At 38.3% G+C, this 15,722-nt stretch overlaps 1 protein-coding gene across 1 annotated transcript in view; it reads left to right on the top strand.

Moving 5' to 3' along the window:
* Positions 1-15,722, top strand: part of LOC125242015 (moesin/ezrin/radixin homolog 1-like) — a 52,338-nt gene that overhangs the window by 22,113 nt on the left and 14,503 nt on the right. The window lies entirely within an intron of this gene.

Here is a 15,722-nt window from a genome sequence, read left to right as displayed (position 1 = left end):
CAATGACGTAACACTTCGTTATCAACGTCTAGGTCTTAGTATTAACTTGTTTATAATGTACCTTCTTTACTTGAATTTGTATATTGCCTTTTTTACTTGTGTGTACATGGTTTGTACATAATCTCAACAGCCGAGATAAAACCAACAATGAATCATTATTACTTATTAAAATTTCCATAACCTTTATTAAAGTTGCATACATTAATTTGTTCGATTCAAATGTCAAAACTGCCATAGATTTAGTGAAAGTAAATACACGAAGTGCGCCATAGTGCTGAGTCAGAGCTATTTCCGCCGTGACTAAAATGCTGTTTATGGCATCTTGGGAATTATGGCGTTTTAATTGCCGACTCGTTGCGTACCAGGCTCTTTATTAACATAACTACTACGTACTTTGCCAAGAGTGAACACTGAGAAGAGACCACAATAACGCAGGGTATTATTGTAGTTGTGCTATCAATTGCCTGCAGTATCATTTCTAATGTCATGCCAAAACTAAAACTCTACGATGCATATAAGGTACAAAAGGAATCCTTATGGTGTGTGTCCGTCTCGTCTCAAGTGTTTCAACAAAGCCAGTTAGTTGCATCGAAAGATTGAAAGCCCCTATAGTCTTTGACATATCTTTTAAATTGACGTAAGAGAGATTCTGATGCTTCTACCTAATCATAAACATATTTGAAATTTTTGTTCATTCAAAATTGATAGACTCATTGTTATATAATAGACAGTCAATCAAATAGCTGTTTCACCTTCATGCTCATTCGGTTTTGTCACTTTGAACCCAGCAAGGTGATCTTAACGCGTAAGACAAATTTGAATAAATTATCATCCAGTTTCTCACTTGTCGGCGACCTTGAATACAAAAAATCTTGAAACAGACTTTGAAATTACAGCCAATCAAACAATAATTTTGTTTGGATACTTCTTAATATTTCCTTATTTGTTGTTTTTTAAACCTGGTTGATCGTGAAAAGATTAGGGATTCCTCGGTGGTCACGTCATCAAAATGTCGGGCATTTTGTTCAATGGGAGTTCTAAGGTCCGGTTCAATGTAAATTTTGCACAGGCATGCAGGTCACACGATCAAGGTCAAAATAAAAACGTATCCTATTATGCAATGTTTCGATTGAACTCTTACAGAAGACGACTAATGGGTCAACCTGAGTAGACTATTTTGATATGCAGCATGGACTGTTTATGAATTTAGTTCTGTCTAATGTTTTACCCCAAAAAGACGCCCAATAAACTTATTTTAAATGAAATATATTAATTAATCTTAGATTACTTTATTTCAGTTAGAAAGTGCGATGTGATGTACAAGTAATAAACCGATGCAATGCAAACATGTTAAACGTTATGCAAAGATCTTTTCTTTCATCATTGCATCTATAGGGAATGCCAAAGGCATTTCGTAATAATAGATGTTAAGCATGGTTCGAATATTTGTAATTTCGTTTCTGTTTATCCAGTCCAGTACATCTTCTCAATGGACGTAAAATGTCACGGTCGAATGCTTTATAGGCGCGAGGCGCGTTTGATAGGCTTTGAAGTGTGATACTAATTTGATATCAGTTTCAGTGTTTGCCGTTCGGCATATGAGTGCGAGCAGGTCAGATATATGTCGTGGATATTAGATTGGTAGCATATTTTTCAATTCTGATGCTGTATTCAATTGCGTTGTCGTATTCACTACTTGTTTTACAAGATCATTTATACAGATAACTAGCTCGACGATTAGAAAATAAGTTGCAAAGGCGCTGTATTGTCTACTTATGTTCTGGGACTTACGGGTAACCGTTTTTTTACTGCTCGTGAAATAAATTATTTTCAGAAACCCGTTCAAATTCCTCTATTCCTTCTGACTCGCATTAAATTTACTTTATTGTTGCTACTAAGTTTTTCATGCAAATTCCAAGTACGGTAGTGTTTATTTTAACAAATTGTCATGTCTGGCCCACATGGTGGTGAGATCATCTTGGCAGTGTTTGCTCGAATATTCTATGGGTGCTATAAATAATGTCAGTGGCTTTTATTCTTTATCTATCATAAACTAAGTTAGTAATACCTACAGTTTCTTCATGACTTTCTTGTAATGAATGTTAATTTTTTATATGACCGTCTAGCAAGCACGGCCATAAATAACGTACTTTTTCTTCGCTTCTAACACTTCAAATAATGGATGGATATCCTTCACTCCACATACAGGGTCGCCGGTCGATACGGTAGATTCACACCAGGAAAAATACAGATTGATGTCTGTATTTTTCCGTCTGTGTCTGTCTTCTGTAGTTTCTGTACCTTGCATATTTTTTTCTTTTTGCTTCTTTTTTAGAATCCTATCTGAATTCTAATGACCCAATTGATCTTGTATAGTTCGACTTGACGTGTCATGTACTCTCTTCAATGTCTGTCTAAATGCCCTCTTATCTTATAATAATAACTTTCCTCTTTTTAAATAGCTCACATATTGCGTAACGATAACATTCTACTCCATCAACGGTTTCAAGTAGTGTCGTGTTGCCCATTCGCGGCTAGGTCCGGTACTTAACGACTTTCCTCGTTTCCATCGAGGATATTGGCACCGGTCTGGGAGAAAATCTAGGAAATGCTTACTGTATCTACCGGGTTTTTTCAATTTATCTCGTCTGTGACGTCATCTGAAGTGATAAATAAGATCGCGTCATATTTCGTGGTAATTTTGCTATCAGTAAGAGTCAGTTTAATTATACTCTGAATCACTGTGGTGTAAAATTATCATCCGTCATTGGAATCGAAGGTTATATAAATGCTACAATGAATTTAAATTATACTTGTTCACGTATTGCAATTGCTTCTTGTATCTTTTGTTTAAATTTGAAAAATCTAATGAATTTAGGTTCAGCTAGCATCATTCACAATTCTATAACAGTATAATGTACATCTATAATGAAAATTATTTCAAACAGCCAGTCAATATTATATTTAATTCCAATGTTACTATGCTTCTCTCCCTTTATATATGTATGATTGAATGTCTTTGTTATTTATCAATAGTACATTCAGTTCACCTTAGGATTTCACACAGCGGTGTCATAAGTCGGCCGCCGTTTTTGCGCGCCCGCTCGATCTCATTCGCGGCTGGAATGTAGGTTTTTGTCGCGATAATTACGCGCGGTTCGTGTATTAACAGTATTTTATTAGACGATTTACTGACAATGTTGGGAATTTACATTTACAAATGCAGTCTAATTATGCATTTATTGTTTGTTCATGCGCCTTTGTAGTTCCATGTCAAAAAAAGGAATCACTATACTGTCGCAGCAGTCTTCTCTGGACCCTGGCAAATAAACCGTTAGGGTGAATTATTTTATATAAGAACACTCTTCCATATTTTTGAACAAGTATAACCAGCTTCCACTACTTTTTTACGCAAACCCACATTCCATAAATCTTAGTTTTCGGACTCTGGGACCAATAATTTCTAAGATGTTACCAAAACTCTTTGCAATCCAAATGGATTAAAAAACTTCTTTAACTTTCATAGGGGTAAAAGAAACGTAGTTTGTGCCCTGAACAAAGGTGAGGGAAAACATTAAGAGGATCCCCTACAAGTGTCTGTCTAGTCAACTCTAGTCCCTCTATTAAGCCTCACAGCCTTAAGTCTCACCCCATCTATTAAGCCAAACTTCACAACTCAAGTTAAAGTACTGATAGCAATAATCTGTCTGAGCCTGTGCCCGATACCTACCTGTCGCTGACGCGGCGTTGCGTCACGTACTCGCACAAGTACGCATGGTTGGTTATCTCTACCGCTTTATGGAATGCGTCGGTTGATTCAATATCTACATTAAATCCTAGATTCGGTCATGGATTCGATTCAGTGACAAGAATTTAAACCGAAATCAAATTAACAAGCGATATAATTAGTGAACCAAACAAAATGAAAACTAAGTATCTAAACATCAGAAATGAAGACCTGAAGATAGAAAAAGAAGGAGAAGTCAAACTGAAATTATCAGATGTTTAGGATTACAAACTGATAAAAAATCCTTGGTAAATAAATACTTTGTTGTATTATAGTATAATTATTTCTCGAGGCTAGTGCCAAATACAGCGCAGCTCATCATGCAAGAATAGCTCAATCAAAAGTAAAAAATTAAATGAACGTTTTACGAGAATTGCAAGATAATTAGTGTATGTACAATTGGTTTTTCCCGTTCTAATTCTCACTACAATCGCACTGACTTAGATCATTAACCTAAAAATTAATGACACCCCAGTTTCCATTTTTGCTTTATTTTTGGAATCAGTCGGCCAAAGACATCATTATCCGCTGGCTAATGGCTATTGACGACCTAGTTTAAAGCACTCAATGGCTTCAACTGTTTACTTATGTTTACAACCTATCATTTCAACAACAGCGTATGTAACAATACTTTATATTCTCTTTTTGCTGTTTTCAAATTTTAGCTTCATCTATTTCATTTACTTCTATTTAAGTAGAAGTTTTCACATTATCAATTTCAACATCATCGGTCACTGCTAAGCCCTATCCCTCGTTTTGAACATTTAATTTAAAAAATATATATTTATCACTTAATTGTAAGATAATCTTAAACAGCGTATCTAGTCCAAATCTTCTGATTTGGCATTCGTTACGTAGTTCTGCTTTTTATTCCGATTTCACTTGAGTTCACATCTCGCCAAAAACAAAGAGCAAGCGAGAAAGTTATTACCATAATGCGATGGCGTGGTGACCATAGAACCACTACTAGCCTTATTTAAGGCATTTGAAAGCCTCAAAACTTTGGCAATTGCATTGTGAGCCAAAACAATTCGAAACTATTTACGCGTTTTATAAAACACATTGTATGGAATAGACGTAATCTTTGTACGTGTTAAGTCGGAATTTACGACGGATTTAACTTTAAGCCGATGTTAGATATACAGCCAATAGGCCCAATAGTAGATATTGATTTCCGAAATTCCGAAGGACCAGTCAAACTAGAAAAGCATTCAAGTACTTAGTACGCGCCAACGTACTTTAGAGCAAAACACGTTATGGTGTCAATTTGAGAGCATTAAAAAATGTACATATAAATTCACATTTGTGTACATATACACACCGTGAAAACGACATTGTATTCCAATGTGTACTGAAAAAATACTCCCACAAACTACCTCTCTGTACTTTATATTTCAGTCACTGGGATAACGCCGGCCACCGTACCGGTCTACAAATAAGTTCACTCTCATTTAGTGTATACTTATTCGTTGTTAGTACTAGACTAGTATAGTCGCCGCTCAAGTCAATTAAAATACAAGAGGATGGACCATATAAGCAGACAGCGTTCGACTAGTTGCTTCTTTGTTCCACTTGTAAATTCGTACACAATCGTGACAGTAGGAACATGTCGAGCGTCACGTAGTTCGCGGTAGGCCCTCCAAAATGCTTCACCTATTCCCATAAAAAGTGGCCCAGTCAAGGACGCGGGAGGTCGCCGGTGTGAGAACGGGGTCAGCGGGCGCGGCGTCGCGGCTCGCTGCCCGCGCTTCTGCCGAAACCATACAACTGGTGCGGTGGTGTCGAATCGGAAGGTGGAACTGTCGACGTGTCTGTTAATGAGAATTACTACGCTGATGAAAGTGACATGGCTGGGATGTTATAGCAAAATTCATGAAGCTTATGTTTGTACCGACTTTGCATTATTAGCAGTGACAATTTTATGTCGGCTCCCAATATCAGACCTACACCGCCTACACGGGTACATAATACAATATTGTATTAGTAGGGTTAGATTCCGTTTCATACCACGATCTTCAATATTTTCATCATGGTTATTGAGCTCAACAGCGTTTTCATCTGATGACCAATCTAAATGTCGAACTCCTGTAAAAATATGATACATATAGTGTCCCTAGTTTTTATGCTAGTTTATGTTGTCTCATTCTGACTAATGTAATAAATGCACATAAACTCATAAGACTGGAGCTGTTATTTACATCTGTAATTTAGAGACATTCTCTGATCACTTATTTATCTCGCTCTTCGCTCTGACTCATTGATAAGACACAATAAACACGAAACGCACGTGCTAACTTTATGAGCACAGTACACTAATCACAAAGACGTCAAATCAATACTACCAATGCCAGATGGCCTCCCAACACCCTGACTGTTTTGGCCAACGATCCTTCAGCGTCGACCAACCGTCATAGCCTACAATGATCGCTCGCTGCCAAATCGCGCTCATAAACTGTCCCTGACGTCAGTCTGCGTCATCTATAACAATAGTACGTCCATAACAACCAATGCAGACGTCAGTTTTATATGCTGTAACCATCTATAAGTATGTAGTTAGTCTCCAATAGTTCACATTGCAATCGAGATTAACCAAAGACATGAAAACTGCAAAGAACACCATATCATTGCAAAGAGGTGCAATTTTACTTGTAAAATGCTATGACTCGAACAGCACAACTGAGTTTCTTGGTGTCTACACTGTTTTAGACTATAAGAACTCGCCATCCAATTCATCTCCTTCATTTTTGCACATACTTTTAGAGACTGCTTATGTTCCGTGACACTGATGACTAAGTTCCACTTCGATTGTCTTATGCACTCCATGTAGTACTTGACATAGGAGATTACACTGAATGACCAATATAACTGTGAGTATGACTTTCTAATCCTCGACCGATACACCTGTCTCAAAATCTGGTGACTCAAAATTTCAACTGGAACACATCAGGAGCTCGGTGAAAGCCCGTCGTCTGGACGCGACCTTGCAGACCCCCTTCCACGGTATCCCCACAGCCTATCGGCCTTGCTCAACCAGTTCTTACTAAATTCCTAACACGATCGTATCTTTACCGCTTGATTACACCCAAGATAAATACTGGGAAATAAGGACAACTGATTTTCCAACGCGTGCAGACTTTAATGATTAATTATCTTTAATGATGCTGTGAAGAGAAGGGCGAAGTACTAACTGGGACGAGAGAGAAGGCCGTAGGTGGTCTCTGTCTGAAGAGAAATGTCTCAGACTTGCGGGTTTCACCCATGTTTGATGTAATCACGTACGCAACGGAATTCGCGTATCAGCACATGCCTGCACATCTTGCAAGTGCTAATAGATGGTAATGCCACTTGCTAATTTGGTTAGTGGGGCTATTTCCTGGCACAAAAAGATCTAAACAAAGGAAATGAGCTAACTTCTGAGATTTGTGTCTTAGACTCGCTAATTTAGTTATCTAATCTAAAGACGTATCATGGAAAATTTTTGAAGACAAATATTTGAGTGTATGTATTTTGGCTTTTTTGTTTGACCGTTGGCTGTTAGATTCTGTTCCACGGATATTACGAAAAAAGGCCCCGAAATACTTTCATATGTATAAAGATATTCAATGAATCTACGTTCAGTTCTGCAATACGCACGTAATGAAGTATTTTGCCGGAAATCGCGAAGAAAATCCGTAACTTCCTTACATTCCTCGACTATCCCTCCGAATTGCCGTTTGATTGCAATAACACCACGCAATGTGTCTCTCTCATGAATGACAGATACAGCTGTTCATTCATTATTTGGATTATCTTTACGAATTCGTGCCAGGCGAATTACATTTTGCACTGTTTTCAAATATGCTGTTGCAATTCGTTTTTCTCCATCCGTCACACTTTGACGTTTGAGTTTGTTAGAAAGACGAACTTTAAATTAACTGTAGGTACATGCTTATATAACTTTTAATGCTTGTATCTAGAATCATTAGAAGTTATTTCTGCAGACGTACTTTAAACTTAACTTTTCACAATCAGCATCAGTCGTAGCGGATCAAATATTCGTTCCCTTCGCGTTCGAAATTTCTCCTATCGTCTATTGTTTGTTATTAAGCTATCAAAATGATAGACGCAGACGCATAGTCTCATCTGACAATGACGTCAGCACCTTGCATTGGATAATTTCGAGCATTGCCGGGAACAGCTGACTATCGCGGCCGGGTCGTCGACCGCACTTTCGCCGCTCCCACGGCGCGTTGCTCAATCTTAGTCACGGGGGCTCTAAGACGTCGCTCGGAGTCAGACACGAACGCGCAAGGTGCATGCGAATCTGCAAAGTGCTAAGATTGTATGTAGGTACAGTCACCGGCATAAAGAAGTGATGATTTCTTTACCTTGTCGGTTTTAATCGTTTGACAATTTCGTATGTCATTTCAAACAAGACGTTAATATGACAAGGTACAGAAATCATCAAATATTTATGCCTGTGACTATAATATGCAAGGAGTTAGAGGATTATAAGGAAGGTTGCTGGTCTGCGTGAACAGTGGCGCTGATTGTCATTGCGGTTGTTGGAACTAATTACAAAAATTACAAAAACTAATACGACAACATATCATTTAAGATAGAAAAGCCCACATAATGAGCAGCAGTCGCGCACGTAGCGAATACTGAACGGATTTTAATGGACGAACTCCTAACGGCTCAGCCACGACATTGGTCTAAGCGCGACAGCGGTGAGCGGCGGCCATACGTTGGAGCGAGACACAGCGATGGGACGTTTTATTCGCACGTATGGCTGCCGCTCACCGCTGACGCGCTTAGACCAATGTCGTGGCTGGGCCGTAATTTTCGATAAAAATTGCCGTTTTGTTCTTGAAACAACTCATTTTTGGCTGCATCAGATTACGTTCGGTTTTGGTTTTCAACAGTCGTTACAGTTATATTTCAAAATATGTCGTACGCGAAATATTTTTTTATTAAAACTCTTAGATGGAAGGATGGAACTGACCAAAGGGAGTTTAAAATATTTAAAGTCCTTTGTGGCCAAATTTGCCAGTCATGCGTACTTTTTTTATATTAAAGGAAAAAATGGAAAAATTTACGCTTCCGGCGGGACTTGAACCCGCACCATTTTTGCAATCCGTGCAATGCTCTTACCAATTGAGCTACGGAAGCCACGCCGGACTTCGCAAATCTTTCCATCCTACGTACTCATGCGTACTTTGTTTCAGCTCAGCTGATGAACATCGTAACACTGATATGCTTTATGCCCATAATTTCATAAATTATGTTGATACGTACTTATACCATATTATGTGATAATGAGCATTTTAGCGCCCCGCCGCCTGTTTAGCACCTACGGCCGCCAATGCCGCCATACCACCTGCATCGATACCCACCTGTGCTCAACGCTTACCTTATCTCAACACCAACTTACGCGGCACACTGATGCGGTTCTACAAGACGCTCCGGTGGACGCTCAAAGCGGAGCGTTCGGCGGGGCGAGCGGGGTGGGGCGGGCGAGCGTCCCCCTATGCAGCGTCGACTCAGGACAGTCAGGACACTTCTATGAGCTTCAATGTATGACATGCAGGCCGCACGCCTCGCCCCGCTGCACGCCTAATACGAGGCCTTCACTTACGGATCTCTAATGTGACCACCGCCTTACCTCAACATCAATTTCCTCTACACGTTCCATCTATTATAAAATTATTGACTTTAGAATTCATAAATGATGTATTCAATAAACTATGTTAAACATTGTCTGATACGTCCGCTAGATAGGTGGTATGAAGTGAATGAATGGTACATTCGTCCCACGCGTTACATTCATTCAATAGGCTGTTGTTGGTGCAATAAAATATCAAAGTTGCATTTTTTGCGAGTGCTGATATTGAGTAAATGAAACATAGAATTATGAGATTTATGAGCATTGAGATTTTAGTTGAGAATAAAAATATAAGTGTAGAGGAGACTCAAAATACAGGTTGTTCATTTTGTCACCTACAATGTACGATGTGAATATATTGGTCATACTGAGCAATTTTTAATGGAACTAACACCAAAATCGCGAAAGACTTCATGTTTCATACATTTTGGCTGTCTGACCTTGACCGTAATATTTTTAGCGATTTCGGGATTGGGCCCAAATTATGAGTAGGATAGGATGTCTAGTTGCAAAATTGCATATTCCTCTATATAAACAAGGGTTATTTCTCTATGAATAAATAACCCCTCTTTAAAAGACACTTACAAATTGTTAACCATAAGTAGCATAACATATAAGTATGTTCGAAGCCGGAATCCGTAGCTGAGAAGACTGCCCGCTACATCTCCACGGGAGTCAAGAAGTTGGTGTCACCTGAAGAAGACGATGAGGAAGCGGCTTACGATAGGGCTGACGACCTGGTAAGACCAGGAGTGAGCTAGTTACGTTACAACTGAACTGACCCTTACGCCGTGGGCGACGGTCGCGCGACGGCGACCCGATGCGACGAAGTCAAACCTTCGATCTCTATGGAAGTGTCTTAGGGTGACGTCGATGAACTATGGATGATAGGCGATGCGATGTGACACGACGGCGACGGTCGCGCGACCGTCGTCCACGCAAGCGACGGCGTTAGAGCGGTTTCGCACAACTTCCGATCCTTATCCGTGATAATGAGATCCGATCCGTATTTAGTAGCCGTATAGAACTATTTATTTGATAATTTACGCACTGGATCCGATTTCCGACATCCGATTTCTGTCCGTCATTCTTCGGATGTAATGCGTAAATTACCATAAAAATAGTTCTACAGCTACTACGGATCTTATTTTCACGGGTTCAGATCGGACCTTGTGCGAAACCGCTCTTATGAGTGTGTGAAAATAAGGGTCACGTTTGGTCGATTTGATTATTTCTGATTGTTATTCTGTATCGCTAGTTATAGTAGCACATTTTGTACACTAGCCATCAGATGTATTTTAGCCGTCGAAGCGCTCAAATATATTTGAACACGTCAGTGTGTTTTGATATTTTTGATCATCTCGGCGGCTCCAATATTATTATTTCTCCTTGCTCCAATATATCTGACGTAAGATGGACTATTCCTTAAATAATTTGTTGCTATGTGTTATAAAGCTAAAATTGTCTTCTTATGATGTCATACGGAGATAGGATAATTATTTCGCCACGTAAAAGTAGTTCTCTAATCTTGTGTAATTTGTACGCTAGTTTTAGTTAGTTTAATTATACGCTAATTTACCTTACTGTATATACTTTCAGATATTAGTACCTATTTAAATATTCACCTTTGTAAACAAAACAGATAAAAGTATTAGAATAGGTAGAAAAACATTAAATTATTAATTGGATGAATTTGCACCATGTTACTTAAGTATAAGACTTAAATTAGGTATGTTTCATATTAAGAAATGCTAACATTCAAAGGATCAAAAACATGCATTTGCAACCTTGGAACTGCAGGCAAAATCTTTACTACGGGCAGTTAGTGTGGTACATTCTTATTCATACTAATTTATTGAAGACATAACACTTGGCCCTCTTTTCGTGTTTTCTTTCGTAACACAAATTGCAGAAAATTTGGACGGAATCCAGCAGCTTTCGTTGCGAAAATTACAAAAAATATCGTTATTACATCAAGCAGTCTTAGCTGTCACGCCATCTTATCAGTGTCTTCTATAACGTCATATGATAGATAACATAACAGTTTAGACAAATTATGAATTTCTTTCAAATAAAAATGCCGGGTGATACTATATTGCCATGAAAATGCTAATCATGGTCTTTAGGTAAAGCCGACATGTGTTAGGCATCGTATCCTTGAACATACTTACATTATAAGTAAGTAAGCTGCGCTGGCTCAGTGACCCGAAGAGGATCTTGGCCTCCGACACTAGACTCCGCCATCCGCTCCAATCCTGTGCGATCTGATGCCACTCACTCACTTGAAGGTCACTCAGGTCTTTCCTTGAATACGGCACAACAGAATAGTCTGAATAGCCGTATTGGCCTTCAAAGGGTTACATATTATTGCTGGTGATTTTTACTTCTTTATGTAGAAATACTACACATTTATTACGGCTTTGTATATTATTATTTTTGAAGAAAAATAGAAGACATAATATGTAGTTTTTTTTTTCTTAAGAAACAAACAGTCTCATATTATGACAATATGAGTATTGTATTGATAGTGTATATTCTTTGACCTACACGTCTAATTATTGTTATAAATATTAATTGGAACAAATGACGTATTTATGGACGTTTTCATTGTTTCATTATGAATCATGCGTGTCGGTTACGTATTGTATGCAATTAACTACTGTGTCGATACTATAGCGATAATTTTAATTTAAATATTTGTACTACGATCATGGGTAAAGTTAAAAATCAAAAACGATAATACTGTAGGCTGAAATTGGTTTTATTGTAGGTTATGGACCATTGCGTGTAACGCAGACCCTTCGTGCTTTAACAATCATAATCATCTTGTACGTCAAATATAATGACTTAAAACTTAAGTTCACTTTCATTATAGTTCTTATTAATAGGACAAATTTATAATATCAAAACAAAATGTCCAAAACTCAACTTTGATGTCTTGTTATAAGACTTACAACAGCTGAGCCTAAAAAGTGTCGTTGACTGTACTTTTAATAACTTGTTAATTCTAAGGAGCTGGCTAATCTTAATCGGTGTCCACAATTTCTTCTGCTCAAAGAATCGTATGTCAAACCTCAATCTAAGTCCCTATTCCAAAGCAAAAGAGTCTACCATCGTGTATATATTTATGAGTAGCCTTATAAAGGATCAGATGAGTCAGAGGTTGTTCACACGTGACATCAGTCTGTCCGTTACACGCTTTGGACAATTAGTTTAATGAGGTGGTGTAGATGGCGCTACTGAATCATTTGTTTCAACGGTTTTAACGGACCTAAGTGCCATCTTTAAAATCTGATATTAATGGGATGTTGATTACGATGGCCGCAAATATGTCACACGCTCTGTGGCTTTAGAGATAAAGTCATGTCAGATATTTTGGGACCTTCGTTGTATAACATATTATTGCAGTTGAGGTGACCGTATATAAAACCAATTTACATTGTACCTGCACCATAATAAACATTAATAATATATTGTTGAACTAAAATACCAATCATCATCAAACACAAGGATTTAACACATGAAACAGACACAACTTGGGAAATTACAATAGAACGCGCAAAAGGCGGGCGATGCTCTTCTGTCAACTCCGCTAGAGGTGCAACCATAACCATTTGCAATACCGATCGTAGGGCTGCGCACATCAGTTTAAACAAAATAATTAAGTTACAAAAAAGAGTTTAAATACATACTAAGCAAATTGGAAAACAAGAAATTGTACATAAAGATTTTTTAATCATTAAAACCAGATAAATACAGTTCATGGGAAAAGTCAATCATGTTTTGTATGTGCCGTGTTTAATCAAAAGAGCTATTGTCGTTACGTCCCTGTCGTTATAGCGGTTATAGTTATTTTGTGACTGCTGCATCATAATTAATGGGGCGCAGTAATATAAAGTACACGGGGTGTTTTAAATGATACGGATGTTGATTTAAATACAATTAGTAACCTAAAACATTTCGACAATCTGTCTAAAGTTACATTAGTATCTCATATATTTATCGTTTAGAAACTTTAGGAAGATGACTCAATTTAAAAAAAGATATCAACAACATTAGCAGGCAAAATCAATGGACAAGAAATCCCCCAAAAATTCCAATATTGCACCACACGCTTGGACATTTTATACACAGCGGGTCAGACGTGATGGCACCTTACGAATAAGTGTCGACGTAACAATTAACTTTCACTTAACCTTGTTGCATCACGCACGATGAGCTGGTTGTCAACAACTTCTGAGAAATGCTGAGGATAATACTCCTGGTCACTCAAAATATCGTTGGGTGGATAGACTGGAGGTAGACCTCCGTGAACTCGGCATTGGCGAATGCTCGCGGGGCGGGATACCGCTCAAAGTGGCGTGCTCTTGTTTTGGAGGCCAAATCTCATTTTGGGTTATCGCGCCTAGTAAGTAAGCAGTATTTAATGGACTTGTTAGTCAAACTTGGGAGGGCCCTGATTGTCAATCCTCAGCGACCCGAAGTGGATCTTAGCTTCCGACGCTGGACTTTGCCATTCGCTCCTGCGACATTTCTATTTTCGTCAAATGCTTTCACGGCATATAGGATCTTGAAGAAACATCCTTGAATAAAGGATACATTTATACAGATGTAGTGCGTTTTTTCCCTTCGTGTTTTCACGGCGGGAACACATGAACGTGTATTTTACTAGCGTGACACGTTCGACGGTTCCCGTGAAAACACGAAAACACAAAGCGTGATGCAGATGTAATACAAATAAACCTAAATTCATTCAATAGATGCACATATTATACAGCCTCTGTTTAAAATATTTAATGATAGATAAAAGATTCAGTATATCGCGTGACTGGTGATTACCCTGTCATACAAAACACCTTCTATCGTGAGGCCCACGGGCCTAATAGTTTATGTTATGACATCACGTAAGCGTACTTAACGTTTCCTTACAAGAATACTTGACGAAACAAATTGCACCTACTTATATTTACCATAGAGTCAGACCAAGATTAGTTAGCAACGATTTTAATAGCCCAGCCACTGCGAGGGTTAAGCAAACGTAATAATTTCATCGAAGTTTGAAGTTTCAAATAACTTTTGCACCGATCAGGCTGTCAAAATCTTTGCAAACTTATCTTTGAACTAAGTTCACTGGAAGACTTACCTAGCCAATTGCGGGACCTTGTGTCTCTGTTACTAAAATTTATACCTACTATTTAACAAATTATACGGTTAGTAATTGTTGATGTTCTTTAGTTCCATTTATTGTTCCATAGTTTTAAGTATTTCGCTTAGGTTGTGTTGTTATCTATTATGTACCTAGTCTTGTATGTTATTGTGCTATTTAAGTTTGTGTAGAAATAAGCAAGTAGGCTATAGCTTTTTTTAATTTAAGCTGAATAATATTAATGAGATTTTCTGTGAACCCTCGTCCAATTTTTCTAACTTAACTTAAGGACCCCCACAAATTACTATTTCGTTGGATGATATCAGCCTATCGGCACTGTTACCTCTTGTCTTTAAGGGCCCATTTAGACAGTACGAGAACTCGCATACGAGTTTTATTACATTGCGGTATTTGATGGCTGTGCAAAATTGTATGAACCGCTATGTAACTAAAGTCGCATGCGAGTTCGCACGCCGTCTAAATCTGGTCTAAGGCTGGTTCGTGCGGTCCGCTCCGCGCGGTCGGTCCGCGTGACACCAAAACCAGCCTAACTGACAAAACGACATCCGGATAACTGGTAACCTGTGGGCCCTTATAAACTTTGTCTGTATATGTTGCGACCTGTGACTGGTTCTGAATAGTAATTAATTGTTGCCTTTTTAACGCTTTCGATGGACCCCGGCACGACGCGAAGTCAGGGTCGCTCCCGTTCTCCCGATGGGTAAGGAATCACGTTGACAACCCTGTTGGTTTTGTGCACTATTTGGTTGAGTTTTTTTTTTGGTGGATCAACTTTTTTTACTAAATTTAGGACCCATTTACATGGTACAAGAACTCGCATGCATACATGGCGGTATTTGATAGGTGTACGAACTGTAAACCTTGACAGTCCGCAGTGTATTAAAATCGCATGCGAGTTCGCGCGTCCTGTAAATAAAAAATGCCTTAAAAGTACATATTCTATTAGGTCACGCGTCACGCTTTAAAAATATGGTTTTATATTATACCTATGCAAAAACATTTTCAATGAGCATAAAGCTCTTAGCATAAAAAAAAGTTGATCGGCTCAAGTATATATTTTATTTGTCTTTTTTAGTTTGAGGAACTTTTTCCATTGTATGCCTAAGTTTGTCAAGAACTGTGTT

Source organism: Leguminivora glycinivorella, unplaced genomic scaffold, assembly GCF_023078275.1.
Source record: "Leguminivora glycinivorella isolate SPB_JAAS2020 unplaced genomic scaffold, LegGlyc_1.1 Scaffold3, whole genome shotgun sequence".
NCBI lineage: Eukaryota > Metazoa > Arthropoda > Insecta > Lepidoptera > Tortricidae > Leguminivora > Leguminivora glycinivorella.
The sequence above is the reverse complement of the archived record's forward strand: the minus strand, read 5'-3'. Positions and strand labels throughout refer to the sequence as shown.